The following is a 16,114-nucleotide window of genomic DNA, read 5'->3' on the forward strand; positions in this document are numbered from 1 at the left end:
GACATATAGTTTTTGTATTATGAGTTGTATCCTCAAGTATTTTATTAAATATGATTTCTTTTTTTTTTGGCAACTTAATGCAAACCAAATTGAACAAATGATATTTTCCATTGTTCTATGATCTGCAGTAGAATTTTCCTTTAACTATTTTCCAGATAGGGGATTTGGATAGTTTTTATTTTGCCATTTTAGCTTTAGGTTTTTCCATTTTTAGAAGTTATTATTATTAAATACTAAATAAATGTGTAGAAGAGGGGGTGGGCATTTTCTTCCTTTTCTGCTCACAGAACATAATTTCAAATGGACTCTCTGGAAAGCTTGGGATAACAACACTTAATACTTTGAGAACATTAAAATTATTTTATTTTGGTTAGCTTACTTGTGATCCAAAGAGGGTGTTGTGGTATTGGTTTTGATAAAATTTCACAACCAATGGGAATCCTTTTGGAGTTAGCGTGGGGTGTCCTTAATACTGGAATAATCTTGTTGGCCAGGACCCCGGAGCTGCTCAGATGAGAAAAGGATGCAGGAAATTCTGTTGTTTACACATGTGTCTGCAACTGAGAGGCTAGCGCAGCCCTGCAAGCCCAGAGGGTAAGAGCATTTCATAACCTTGTGGTTTTCTATTTAATTTTCATACTTTCCTGCTAGGCAGAGCCTTCTCAGAGCAAAGGAAAAGACAGTTCTTACAAGATGTAGAGGAAAACTACTGTAGATCTGGAAGCAGAAATGGGGTGATCTTTTTAAAGTGCTGTTGATTTCTTCACTTCCCTCCTGTTTTTCCACTGTAGGTTTTATCTATCCTGACATCTTCATGCATTTTCTGTCTTTAAAAAAAAAAAAAACAAAAAACAACTGTATACTAAACAAACCTCAGGTAAGAATTTCGACTCCAATTTTAGACAGTCATAGAATAGGTTGATCTTGAATCCTTATTTTCTAGTTCCATGTGAATATAAATGAATGTGCTTGAAGTAATCTGTGTTCTTGTAGTAAAAACAGTGAAATTGTCATGCAAAGTCTATACTCTCTTCATTTTGTGAATCTTTATGCTAAATTCTTATCGTCCTTAACAGAAAAGTGTATTTTATGTTTAGCACTAATACTGACTTTTATATGTTACCCATATAGTGTGGAAGCGATAGGGACACAGAACAAAAATCATAAAACCTTGTACTTAAGGAAAAAAAAAAAGAAATTGATGTTCAATTATATAGGAATAAATTGCAGGGCTAAATAAAAAATCTCTATAATCAATTGGGAAGAATTTGCTTATGTTTTCTGCAGAGATAAATTATCAAATAAAATGTCCAGTGGGTAAATCAGTTGAACATAAATATGAGGAAGATATTCTTAAAATAAAAAATACAATTAGAAATAGTTAAATAATATACAGCATCAAACTATATAACGATATCTGTTTATAATCTTATTTACATCAGTACCAGTTTTTCTGTTTTTTTATAACCCTTTTGTTGTCCATAAATATCCTTATGTACACATTAAATATTCTTGAATTCTAATTTTTTTCCATATTTTTGTGAAATAGTAAATTGGAAAGGAATTTGACAAGTTGGTCAGACAATATTTGTAGGTTTTGTGTCATTTTGCAATATGGACTTAAAACATCTAGAGATGGTTTATGTGAATTGCTTTATTTTTCAAAAACTTTAAAAATAGTTTTCTTGTGAAATACTGTTATTTCCTTGTCTCTCTTTTGCATTCTGCATATTCATTGGGTTCAATAGTTGCCTCATTCCCCAGGGACAGAGCTTCTTGCCTCATGTAGTGGGTAATACCTCTAATTAATGTATATTAGCTAATTCTCAGAGACACAAAGATAGTGACTATGATTCTTAAATGTATGAAAAATAGTCTCAGGTCACATTTATTTGAAAAAGTATCATATTTTTGTGTTGATATTACAAAGTAAGCTGAGTTCTGTCAAAATCTTAAAAGTTTTCTTTTTAGCAGAGATGTTAGATTAGAGGAATTCATGAGACTTTGAAAGAGGTTCAACTTTCTGAGCTGAATATTGAAAAGTTAGTGAAACTTGGATAGTGGCTGAAAACAAGAGAAGTAGTCTTACTTTGTGGAAGCAGTCAGCTTAAAGGGCACGGATTAGCATGAAGCATGGAAGAATAGTGGGGAGGAATCTGAGTGATTTGAGCATGGAAGATGCTTTTTGTGAGGAGCAGACATTATGCTCCAGAGGTAGAGCAGGAAATGTTCATGGAAATCTTAAAATTCACCAAAATCTTTTCAAATTTTATGTATCATACAAAGAGGGTGATGGCAAGTTTCTGAGAAGAGACAGTGTATGTACCTCCTTACGTCATTGTCAGGCTGGCAACAGCATCCTGCCAACACAGATGGTGTTTCTTGTGTGCAGAGTGATTGACATACATGTCTCCAATTCTGATAGCTGTGCAATAAACTGACTTCATTTTACACATTATCTTCATTTACACATGAAGAAATATGGTGTTCAGAAATGTCAAATCATCATTTACTTGAAGCCACGGATATAGTGAGTGCTGGAGCCAGGATTCCAAGCAATGTCTTTCTGACTCCAGACCTATTTCCACAGTGCTGCGCTGGTATTTTAGGAATGTAAATCTGGTAGAAGTTAAGCAGAGTGCTTTGAAATGGGCATTGAAGTAATAAGGTGTAAAGAGGAGGAAGTGAGACAACAATCCAAAGATCAACTCCAATATTCCATATATTCCACCAATCACAATTCTATCAAGTGTTCTACTCTTTTCCTTGGCAGTAGAGAACAGAAATCAATAATGCATATAAGGAGCAGTAATTGTTAATGTGATGTTTCTGACAATGTGGATCTGTGTTCCTAGTGTTTTATGATATTTTTCTAAGTACAGAAATATGGATCACTTGAAGGAAAAGGCAATAGGTTTCAGTGTGTGCGTGTGAGTGAGTTCATATTTGTCATTTACCCAAGTGTAGTGCCTGGTTCATGGTAGATAACAAATGAAAGGCTAATAAATATTTGGGTCTGTGGAAGGATGTATTAAGACAAATACAAGTAAAGCTTGAAGAGAAAAAATAAGGAGCAACTTTTACATTTGAATTGGTTTGTCTCCTATTCAACACTTACACTTTTCTCTCTTATTTTTTGAATATATTAAAGAAAAGATATCTTTTGATTTTTCAGAGGAAATTTCATCCTGGTTTTCAGTGAATATTGTACACAATAGAAATACTTGAAGTGCTTGGGAATGTTATTGGGAGCAGGTTAGCTCTCCTTGATTTCTTTTCAATGTTTGATGTCATTGAACACTTAGTGACCACACCCTCTTAAAACTATGGAGAGACGTGATTTTTATCAAAGGAAATCACCCTATATATTTCAGTTTTATCTCAACAAGTGAAGAGTGTAAGTAAAATTTATGTTACAAATGGATAATATAGAATTCAGTGTGTCCACAGTAAAAACTCAATAGAACCTGTTTATCAGCAACTTTCCCCCATCTATACAAACTTTAAATATCTTTTATTTCCTCTTGAAGTAAAATAGGAATAGTATCTGAATTCACATTCATTTTCTTCCTTTGTGTTCTATGCTTTGAATGAAGTAGAAAAAAAAAAAAACCCTGCAGCTTATGCTTGATAATGAAGTTTATTTGAAGATTTATATACACATATACCAATATATGCACATATGATGGTTTCTATGCTATCAATTATAAACATAGTATCTCTTACTTTATAAGAATAGAATCATGTAATTAAGCTTCACAGTAGGAACATATTTTTCCATACACTGAAACAGAGGAGGATATTTGAAATGCAATGATCTGGTTTCTGACCTCATGACTTTCTATTTTAAATAAATAGATTTGGGTTGTGTTCCAAGATTATGTTCCACAGAATGATTTTCATTCCTGGTGTCAAGTTCTCAATGCCCTGACCATAGAAGCTCAACTGTGATCAAATATGAACTTGAGACCTTGGTTACAAAAAGGAAAACTGGGGCTGGGGAGATAGCTCAGCTGGTAGAGTGCTTGCCTCTCAAGCACAAGACCCTGAGTTCAATCCCCAGTACCGCAAAAAAAAAAAAAAAAAAAAGGAAAACTGGACATTGTATTGTAGGAAATAAACTAACCATTTAATTGAAATTCTAACTTCGAGGAAATTATTAATATTATTATGTACTTAAATATTATCTGGGTTGATTTAAGCCAAGCGAGTGAGGGATTCTCGAGAGATGGAAATAGCAATCACACAAATGCCTCTGATTGTTTAAATAAACAGGAATTCCAGTTCTGGAATTAACCATTAATCAGATTTAGTGATGTAATACATCCTCTTTTGTTTGAAGTTAGGGTTGAAACTGACAGAGTGACTTTAAGAGAATAGAGAGAGCAAAATATTTGTATTAAAGATTTTTATTATAAAATTACAGAGAAGTGGATGGCCCCTGAGTGCGGACCAAGATTTCTCCAATAGGAGCAGGGCTCAGGGCACAAGTGGAGCAGGGAGATAGACGGCTTGACCAGTTTAGGGTTTTCTAAGCCAGTTGTAGCGAAGAGAATGTCAGGATGAGGCTTGCCTGTCAGAATAGAGTGCAGAGTAGGGAGGGGAGGGGAGATGTGAAGTAAGTGAGAAACAGAGAAAAGGCAATAGAGTTGACTGACAGAGTCAAAACTGGGTCAAAAAGGACAGTTACAAGGATGAAGGGAGGAGGTAATAAGAGGCGTTTGGCATTGATTTGGGAAGAAATGCTAGCGCAGTAAGGCGTCTAGGGTTGTATAAGCAGCGGTGGGAGGTGAGGGAGGTTATGGGAATTATTAGGGATTTCGGGGTGAGAATATTAGTTATAAGGGTACTACATGTGGAAATGTTTTGGACATGAAGATTTTTGTCCTGGAAAATGCTTCAACTCCTCTGCTACTTAAGCAATTAAGTAACACAGTTGGTTTCCCTAGATAAATTTTAATACCTGTTCCCGGGCCAAGGTGCTGTTATCTTGCTTGATTTCTCCACTTGCCTCTTTACTGTTGGCCTCATGTCCTGATTGGTCATACAATCTGTATTAAAGAACAATCTTCAGGCAGGGATGAGATCGAGGCCGAATTTTTCACATCTAACAAATAGTCCACAATTTCTCTAGATGTTTATTTTTTGCCAAAGTTTTAGCTAAAAGTGAAATAACATTAGGTTTAAAAATGATGCTCTGCAGGGAGTATAAATTGGTAATATGATTCTTGACCTTCAATTTCCAATACAGCAGATATTTTAACAATTATACATGTTTTTAAATCAGTCATCATTTTTCACATACTGTCTAACTGGTGGTATTTCTCAAAGTTTAGATTGAACTGTTGAGCAGATGTGTTTAATTTTTTGAATGATGTCTGTTTAGTTGTGATGTGACAATTTCATTATGTAGCCATATGGCAGAGAATAAAGTGTCCTGTCCACTTGTATTTGAATGACAGTCATAGACACTTAGGTGTATAGTTTCATTATCAATAGAATGCATTTTTCAAGAATATAGTTGCCAATAATGTTATGAACAATCACCTTAATTTGAAATATATATAGGAAAATTCTACATGATTGGAACAGAAACATTGCCAAAACATACTGAACATGCTTTAAAAAAATCAAAACATAGTTTTCTATTTCTGTAAAATTCTCCTTGAAAAAGAAACATTTTGAAATTTTTTGGATGGTCTAGAACTGTGCTGTCCAATAGAAATATAATTCAAGCATGATTTCCAATTTAAAGTAGCTAAAAAGTTAAAAGACAAATAAATGAAATCGATCTAATGTATTTTAGTAAATTCAATTTATGAAATCATTATCATTTAAAATGTAAGCAATGTGTAATTAGTTATCAGTGAGATATTTTATATTTTCATTTTCCGTACCCTGTCTAATTCATACTTATAGATCATTTCCACTCAGACTGCCCTCATTTGCAGGGAGACTAACTAGGTGCTATGCTGGATGATCTGTGGCTCATACTCCATGCTATACCGTCACAAAACACTCTCAGGGCAACCACAGACCATATCTTACTCTCCTATTGTAAATGAGTACATAAAGTTTATGGCTTTATTAAGGATGAGACTTATCTGGGTTCCCCAAATCTAGCCCAGTGCCTCTGGCTTCTACTCTACCTTATGATGTTGTTGTGTTTGCATACTTACATCATCTTGACACTGAGAAGTATATAAATGATGGTGACCTACAGATATAACTAAGCCAATATGTTCTCTGCTTGTGTTTAAGAAATTTGAAAATTTAAGCAAGTCTAATGGGCGTGAAAGCAGGTAATGATGAAAATAATAAACCCAATTCTAAGAATCCACAAAATTCTTAGTGTTTATTCTTTTTTTTCTTGTATAAATTAAAATTAAATGAAATGTATAAATCTGAGGAGGCAGAGATCTTTAAGGAAAAAATAGTAAAAAAAGAGTTTTGGAGGAAGATTTTTAAATTGAGGTATTAGAGGTATTACTTGTGAAAGACTTGATGAGAAGAAAATATTCAGACTGGGCGATTAGGTGAAAACAGTTTCCAGCAACCTAGAAGTTTAATCTGGTCTCTGACTCTGCAACTTTCCTTACACATGGGTTTCATTTTCTATTTCAGGGACTGGAAAGTCTGATGATCTTTTGAGAAATATAAACACTGCTTATTCACTTCCTGTTATTTTGACATTTTAAATCCCATTCCTTTAGTTTTTATTACTAAGGAAATAAACAATTATGCCAAAATAAAAGCACACAAATGAAAACTGATTCCAGATCAATTAGCCATTGTGTTACGAATTTGCTTTATAGTTAAATTGGTTTTCTTTTTGAGTTCTGTCTTTTCCTATGCGAAAATTCACAAATCAAGAACCTCAACACTTACAGAGAGGATTGGAAACTCAGGATCCTGAGTCTAAATAAATAATTCACTTTGACTAAAATGGGGAACATATGGACAGGGACTAACACCAGGAAAAGTTCTAATCGTGTTTATAGCAAAATTGTTGAAAAGTTCTACTATTTATGTTTTTTTTAGATATCTTTCTTAAGATTTAAAATCTTATAAATGAAACACTTCCAGCAAGATCAACATTTGCATCTCATTGTTATAAGAAGTAGCTTATGCACTACACAAGCATCACATTTTTTCCAAAAGACATATCTGAAAACTGATTTCCTGTTTGTATAACACTAAAGTTGAGAAAATTAGGATAATAATATGTTTATATTATGCTATGTATACACTATTTCCCTTTTTGTTACATAATACAAGAATATTCAGTCTTAAATAATTCCATGTCTGGACTTTTTGATAACTTTTCTGGGTTTAAAAATGCTCCTTCACAGGAGAAAATACTTGGTTTTCACATCATTAGAGTACAGCATATAGATGAATATTGTTTTGTTTATGTGGAAAACACATTTTTCATCTTCCTTTTATCTTCTTCATTCATCTGACAAGACATACAATGATACACTTTCTGAAACTCATGCTATTAGTTTTCAGAGGTAGCTAGCCTTGTGGTTTCAAAATTAATTGTGTGCTTTAAGAAAAAACATAATTATGAAACAAGAAGTTCCACATTTACTATTAATTTTATTCCCTCAACCTCTTCTGCAGTGACATTAATAAAGGCATTTAATTCAAGGACTAAAGCCGACCTGTGTGTTTGGAGTTTGCAAGGACTTAAATTTTTGCAGAGCTGCACTTTGAACAGGCTGCCCTGGGTGGGTGGAGGCAGCCAGCCTTCCTGTCTCAATAACACACTTGGAGGACGTTTAGAAAGTTAGTTGACTTTCTGCCCCCAATCCCTTCATTTTCCATAAAGGAAGTAGAGTTGGCTGTGTAAATATTTATATGTGGTATGGTAACCAGGAGTATTAAACTCCAAAAATAGGGTTAGTTTGTGTTATAGTTTATGCAATTCTATTTTTCCAACATGTTCAAATAATTCATTTCATTCATAATATAAGTTTTGTTTCGTCTAAAAGTGTGAACTTCTAGCTAACTAGATAAAAGTGAGTCTTTGGAAAACTTTCTTCTCTAATACTTATTTGAATTTCTCAGTCAGATTTCACAGGCAATCACAGTGGAAGCTCCTTGAGGGCGGACATTCACATCTCTTTATTCTCTGGTGCATCTTCAACCCTTAGAATGATGTGCTCGGGACACAGTATACATTTAATAAGCGTTTGTTGACTGAATACATAAATGCAGGTTTTCAAAATAAAGAAGTATTATCTTTATTCTACTTTAATGTCATGGCAGAACCGAGAAGACATTATGTGTATATGTGTGTACGTTTTAATAAAGTAGTCATCAGAATATATCATTTCCCATGAATTTGCTAGTTTGTGTGTCTTTAATTTTGCTTTTATATCACATAAGCGTCTTAAGCATTAGACAAAGGAAAATAATTCTAGGCACTTTAAATCTAAAATTACTATAGTTTACTACTTATTGTTTTTTTTGATGTATAATTTAGCTTATTGATGATCTTTTTCATTGAAGATTGAAGTTTAGAACCACAGAAAGATTTACAAGAGAATGTTAATCACTTGGAATGGAATAGACTACATTATATTCAAGGGATGCTGGCTTAGGAAACCACACACACACCACACACACACACACACACACACCTAATATAACCCAAATTTTTAAAGGGCTAGTAAGCAGCTATGTATTTTTTCAGATGAATTTGATTCTATTTTTTATCTTTTTTTCAATAGGAAGTATTTATAAACCTCACTGAATTACTTTCACAAAAGGGAAAATCATTTGAGTTAACAATAGCTGACAAAGTCCTGCTTAGATCTACATCTATGCTTGAGACAGATGCCTTCTATCTGATTAAAATGAAAATACAACAGCAAAAGACACAGCATAATTTGTTTTGTAATTCTACAGCATCATTAAAACATTCAAGGAAATTTCCCCTTAATCTGCCTTAACAATCTAGAAACTAAAATCTCTATTGTTAGTGTGTCTCACTCTGCATTTCTCTGAATGCTTCCTGAGTGAAGGTTATGCTTAATTATTTGGAAGTTTAGGGATCTTTTAGTGCAACTCTGTTTTCAAAAAATTTTTTAATAAGAAGACGGAACATAAAATCATATAGAACCTCCATAGAAATGTTCAAAACACAGTTAACTTTCTATGTGAAAAATGCAAACTTAAGAAAGGGAGCAGTAGACACAGGCAGGGGAGGAGATTTGAGGACAGAGGAGTTTTGGAAGTGAGTGGGAGACTGGAGGGCGGCTGCTTTCTGGAAGGGGAGAGCAAGGGAGAGAGCCAGGATGAGGGTGCTGAATCCCGGATGCATGAAGCATGGACAGCCATGGGACTCAGAGGTGGGGAGGGGAAGTCTGGATCTGGAAGGAACAAACACTAGGCTGAGTTAGGATTTAAGGCACTGAGCCTGTGTACTGAAATGAGAAAGCCACTCAGTCACTGAACATGGGTGTCTTCCACATTGGAAGGAAACATAAAATTCTACCAAGACAGAATGAGACAAAACCCCAGAGCAATAAATATACTTGAAGTAGTGGATTTTTATCACTACAGACTAGTCCTTAATCTTTTGTGTTAAGCACTATTGTTGAAACACAGGGAGATTGCAAGAACTGCAAAGCATGGTTAGATTTACAGAAAGAAAAGCAAAGCTTTTCATATTTCTATTAGTTAGCATCTCTATTTTAAGGGGAAAATATATTTAATAACTTTACTAATAATTTACTTAAAATGGATTTCAAAATCCACTTATGTGAATGTATCAATAGTCTTATTCGACTTTATGAAAAGTGTCAAAGTTTTAAGTGTATTTTGTGACAAATTTAATTCTTAACCAAGATATTATTTCAGGAGAAATTTTCCTTTTATATCTCATAAACATAATAATCACATGCCTGTATGTGAATAGTGGATTATCTACTTAAAAAGCAGTAGAAAATAACTCTCATGTCTTAGTGCAGTTTAAATAATAGAAGTACTTAGAGGACATATTAGGGAATTCAAATGGCATCTCAACAGGTTGGCATGAAATACCTCTTATAGCAGAGGCTATGCTTTTCAGATCTGTATATTAACTGAGTAGGTCGATGTTTGTGTGTCAACCAAGAACAAGTGAAATACAATCATAAACAAATAAAATATATCAAGACCCTAATGAATATTGAAGCATTTCGCATGTTTGAAAGGTGAACATAAATATCTTAGTTCAAGCTGATGTTTGTATATGCTTCACCGAAGAAATGCTCTTTCTGAATAATTAACATATAAGAAGCAAATACTGACATTCTAAGGAAGTTGAGTTATATTGATAGCATAAGACTGAAAGCTTGGGTAGAAACAGAAGCAGAGGATCCAGGTGTCCAGGCAAAGGAGAGTTGGACAAAGGAAAGGGGAAAGGGATCAGGTAGCTGTGATAAGGACTTTGAATTTAATCCCAGAATAACATGAAAGAAAGTGAAGGGATTTCAGCAAAGGTGAAATACTTAAAAAACAAAAAACAAAACTCTCCGATTGTAGAGAACAATAAGTGGAGGGAGAACAGTTAGAGGTCTGTTTCAGTCATTCAGGATTGAGATGATGCTACTCGGACTACATAGGTGTGATGAGAAAAATGAATGGAAATGAAGACCTTTCAGAAGTTACAATGAGCCAGACTGACTGTTGCTGGTGTATGGGGGATGGAGAAGAACGTTTAGAAAGAAAAAGTTGCCAACCTTCTGGCTTCCACAAACTAAAGGAACTTTTTGATGAAAAAAAATGGAGGAAAACAGTTTTTTTTAATTGCAAATATTTTATGAATATTAATCATACCTATATGATACAAACATAGTTTTCTTCAATAAAATATTCATATCATGCATTTAATGGGAAACAGTTATGTCAACAGTTTAATAAGTAAAATATTATCTTTCAGGTCATATATTTTCTCTAAAATTTCTGTATATTCTTGTGCTTCTATAAGTAAATCTTGGCTTGACTTATTAGTAGATTTTAGTGTAGAGTTCTAGTGGCTCCAGGTTCGAATGCTGTAGTAACTTCTTCTGCTGCTCTAGTTAAGCTTTTGTCCACTGCCCTCCGTCTGGGCCAGGTAGTCCTTCAAGCTCTCCTTGCAGGCTGCAGGGATGAGGGAGGAAACACTAAATTTTCCCTCTGACTAAGACTTCCTTCGTGTCCCTGATTGCTATGGTGATTTTCTAGGCTACAGATTTTTAGTCTTAGAATGTTGTTGGGAAACAATGTCATTATTAACTTTGAGGTTACATATGGCAAAATTCATCTTGGCCTCTGAACTAAAGTACTCATCTCTTGTTCCCTGGAGAGTGAATTCCAGGTCTCTTCCTGGTGTCTGACTTTCATAATGATGGGATGGAGCAAGATCCACCCTGGCACAGAATGGTTGAGTTCTGTTTCCAGTCTTGCCTAAGTCCATTTTAGTTTCTCCAGTTCAAACATCAGCATTGTAATCTCAGCTTTCAGATCATTCAACTGTTCATCACCCTGGAATGTTGTTTCTCTGTGTGTTTCCTCATTCACTTGATTGTCCTTGGAAGGTCATCACTCTTTCCTTTTAGAATTTCAATATTCTCGAGATATTTCATTTCCATATTCTGGCTCTGACATCTTACCGTTCTATGTCCACTCTCAGCAGAGTGACTTCATCCTCCAACCTTGTTATATATTTATGCACTAGATCATTTTTTGCACAATCACTAGTAGGAACATGTTGGTTATTTTCAGTGTCATTAAGCCTCTTTTGCCCCATCCTCCTCCTCTGACACTTTTCTTCTAAACCTGATGCTATGTTGGATGCTTCTGTGCCTACATTGATCTATCTCGTGGTTCATCCATGTCTTGATCCTTCATGTGAGAAGATCTAGGAATTTCATCTCGGCAACCCCTTTACATCCAAATTGTCCAGATGCAGCAAAAGTTTTCATCTAAAAGGCTGAGGGTGAAGTTGAGACCAGGTCTTCCACAATGGGCACTTCTAGTTGACCAGCTGCGGTGGGCTCCTCGACTCTTTCTCTCCTGGGTAGAACCAAGACCAACCTCAGGCTGACAGCTTCCATTCCATCCTCATTGTCCAGGGCTTTGCTACCTTCCAGGACCATTATGACCTTGGTTTGTCCTTGTCAGACTAAATGAGTTCTCATCAAACCTTCACCATCAAGGAGCTGTCACCCAGGCCCCGGGTCTAACTGCAGGGGTCTAACTGTGGCCGAGCCTTCCGTTATCCATCGGCCTTCAGGGGCCCTGAAACCCCTAGGGCCACCGCAGCGTCTGGAGGTCACCCAAAGGCACCACATCCTTAGCAGTGGCTTCACCTGGTTCTGACAGGCTTCGGCAGGGAGACCCAGCAGCCCGCAGTGAACAGGCTGGGACAGGTCACCGCAGCTCTTAGGCATAGAGAGCATCAGACTGAATCTTTAAACAATGAGAAACGTAAAATCCATTCCCAAGCACTCAGGAACAGCAAATTCATTGATTCTTTCCAGGAAAAAAATTGAATATTTTCTATACTCCCTAGGGGGAAAAAAAAGGGAATATTTTCTATACTTGAGTTTCTAGGAAAGATATGAAAAATATTTCTTCAATACTTTTTTAAGAGGAAGAAAGTTTCTAGTGTGCAGATTATTGTTTGATAATGACTTTTCCCCTTAGCTTTTCTCTAAGTAACAGGTACTGGTCTCTGTTATGCAGAAATATTTATTCAATTGACATGATCTCTTTCAACAAATTACATACTTAAATTGAAATAAACCTGTTTAGTCAAGGAACAATATTGAGAAATTTGGGTAATTATCACTTTTTTCTTAGACTCATAGAACTCTGGACTCATAAAGTAAGCTAGCTCATCAATATTCAGTTACATTTAGACATTTCTTAAAGTCTATTCTGTATGATTATATTGTTTTCAAAGGAAAATGGAAGAAAGATATAATTATTTTCTGTCTTCAAATATTTATTTTGATTCTCTAAAATAAATCTAAAGGCAGCAATAGATGGTAGAATACCATTTCATTGAAACTATTTTCTGAAATGTTAGAAACTATCTAAGCCAGAGCCTGCATTTCAAAAAATGCAAATAATCTCAGAAGTATTTGAAGTAGAAATAAAAGCTATAAAGCATGCTTCTGAGAATATTTCATTTAAAATAGAAGGGAGGTGAAAGAAAAAACTCTACAATGTGTTTACAAGTTGAAAGGACAAAAACTAACTTTAATGAGGAAACTAATACACCAGAAACATTTAGGATAATTATATTTATTCTTCTGCTACACAACTCTATCACTGCTAACGTTTTTGGTTTGCTAGATTATTCTCCAGTAAAATTATTTCAACAGAATATTAATAGAAAATGCAGACTGTTGTGTATTGTAGCATATGTAGTTTTTTACCTCTTTGTATGAAGAAAGTTACTGCACATGGGTACATGAGTAAACTACCTTTCTCACACACTAGTTCAGAGGCTTTTAGTCATTGAAAGCTAAATGCTTTTGACCACCAGTTCCAAACTATCAGAATATTCATTTCCTAATTATTATTCTCTCATGCTTCTCCCTACATTTCTTTCATTTCCACACTCACATCTACATCAACCACATACACAAATACATACCAGAAAAGTTTTTGTCTCCAACAAGCCTGAGGATTCCCAATGGATGCTCACTCCCACATCAACCACAACACAAACACACACATACCAAAAATGTTTTGTCTCCAACAACATGGGGATGCCTAATGGATAGAATAGGACTCCCTTGTTAGGTCCAAGGACAAAAATACAACTTCATATAATTGAAAACCTTTATTCTGGTTACTGTGAGGATTCAGATAAACAAGATATAAGTATTGCCCCTATGAAGCTCAAAAACTGGTATTAAAACAGATATATCAAAATTATTATGCAGATTAGTGCTCTATCTGAAGTGTGTGTGGAAAAAGATTTTTCTCCCACATCAATGTTTATAGCAGCTCAACTCACAATAGCTTACTGTGGAAGCAACCCAGGTGCCCTTCAATAGATGAATGGATAAAGAAAATGTGAGATATATATATATATATATATATATATATATATATATACACATATACACACACACAATGGAATATTACTCAGCTTAAAGAAGAATGAATTTATGGTGTTTGATGGTAAATGGATGGGGTTGAAGAATATCATACTAAGTGAAATAAGACAAACCCAAAAAACCAAAGGCCAAATGTTTTCTCTGTTATGCAGATGCTAATCACAATGGTGGGGTGGGTAGTAGGGAAGAGTAGAGTTACTTTATATAGGTAGAGGGGAGTGAAGGGAGGAAAAGGAGGGTATGGGGGTGGGAAGGATAGTAGAGTGAAACAGTGATTACCTCATGTACACGTATGACTGCATGACCAATGTGATTCCTACAATATGTACAATGAGAAAAATGAGAAAGTACCCTTCATTTATGTATTATCTATCAAAATGTATAAATGTATTCTACTGTCAGTACAACTAATTAGAGCAAATTAAAAAATTTTTAATGAAAAAATTATTACGCAGTGTCATAAAGTCCAGAAAACAATTAACGAGGACCCAGGACCAGAGAAACAAACCACCAAGACACAGTGTTGATCTGTGATTTGTCCCATGACCAGCCAGCCTTTGCACACACAGGCACTCCCGCTCTCACACACGTGACACGTTTTGTTTTCAAGCTCATGCACTACCCTCCTTCCCGACTCTGCAGCACCAGGCCTCTTCCCTTCAGTCTGGACCGTGTACCTGATTACTCTAAGTGTGAGCTGAGGGCTGGCGACCCACAGGACAGCCTAAGGGAGTCGCTTGCCTCTCTGCACATGGGCTTTGCAAAGCACGCTTTCTGTCTGGCCAGGAACGAGGGTAAATCCGCTTTGGTTGTTTACTTCAGTTTATCATTTCACTGTCCCATAACTAGATAATCTGGAAGTGGAATTGTTTACATTCCTACATCCTGTTCATTGTTTTATCTTTAAACATTTTGTTTTCTAAATTCTCTTAATCTCATTTCCCCCGATTTCATTTTAGCAGATTTTTTTAACTGTCCAAAGAAAAAGCGGAAAATAAAACACATTGTTCTTTATTGAAGATGTGGTACTAGTAATCAGAAATGTCTGCCCATTGGCTTTATATTCTGAATTTTAATTTCAGCCACAAATTCTCATGTACAGAAAGGGAATACATGTGGTGAAAAGAGCCATAAAATAATGACAGCTACCATTCATCAATGTCCACGCTGTGCCTGGAGTATGTGAACTGTGTGTGTGTGTGTGTGTGTGTGTGTGTGTGTGTGAGACACAGCCATGATCCCTCCAGAACAGGGACAGGTTAACTTCTCCTGGGTCTCACACCTGCATAAAGGTGGTTCCTTTTCACTCTAGCTTTCTTCCCATTCCCTTTGATGATTTGGGGAAACAAAGGAGCTTGTAGAAAGTTTCTCTTGAAGATCAATCAACAACTGTCAAACAGGATAATGACTAAAAGCAGCGTTGTGTGGGGGAAGGATCAGCTCGGCTGACTTAATATCTAATAAATTAAGAGATTAAATGCTATGTTCAAACTAACTCTTGCTACGATGAGCACGATGCTCTGGACTGTGCTGATGTTTTACATTCTGGGAGAGAGAAGTAGTCAGTTGCATAGAGCCAGAAGAGTCCCAAGGATCCCACTACTTAACTCTGTGACTGTTTAGCCCCCCCCCCCCAAAAAGGAGAAATAACTGTATAAATGTTAAATGTGTTTTTAAATTTTAAAATTAAGTTTATTTATATCTTTATAAAATACTGATTCACATGATTAAATTGGTCTGAGAATTCTTTTGATCTGAAATAATACAGATTATTTTAAAGCATAAAGTTGAAATTTTTTCCCCCTAGATTTATGCATCAGAATTCCATGGGACACTTGGGACTCTGAAGATATTTTATGCTGCCAAGGATTATTAGAAATTTATAAATAGATTTGGCTTTCATAAGCATAATGAGCAAGAGGAACTCAAAATTGGAATTAAATTTTTTATAATATCAGTTACATTTTGCCTTTCCATTTTAATTTTAGCATTTGAATAGCAAAATA

The 16,114-nt window shown here is 35.2% G+C and overlaps 1 protein-coding gene across 3 annotated transcripts in view; it reads left to right on the top strand.

The window, feature by feature from the left end:
- Window positions 1-490: 490 nt before the first annotated feature.
- The window catches only part of Ccdc102b (coiled-coil domain containing 102B), a 154,099-nt gene continuing 138,475 nt past the window's right edge, over window positions 491-16,114 (top strand). For all 3 annotated transcript variants that reach the window (XM_047526624.1, XM_047526625.1, XM_047526626.1), the window contains exon 1: window positions 491-594. The gene's annotated coding sequence lies outside the window, so the exon portion shown is untranslated. The remainder of the gene's footprint in view (window positions 595-16,114) is intronic.

This window comes from Sciurus carolinensis, chromosome 15 (assembly GCF_902686445.1).
Source record: "Sciurus carolinensis chromosome 15, mSciCar1.2, whole genome shotgun sequence".
Lineage (NCBI taxonomy): Eukaryota > Metazoa > Chordata > Mammalia > Rodentia > Sciuridae > Sciurus > Sciurus carolinensis.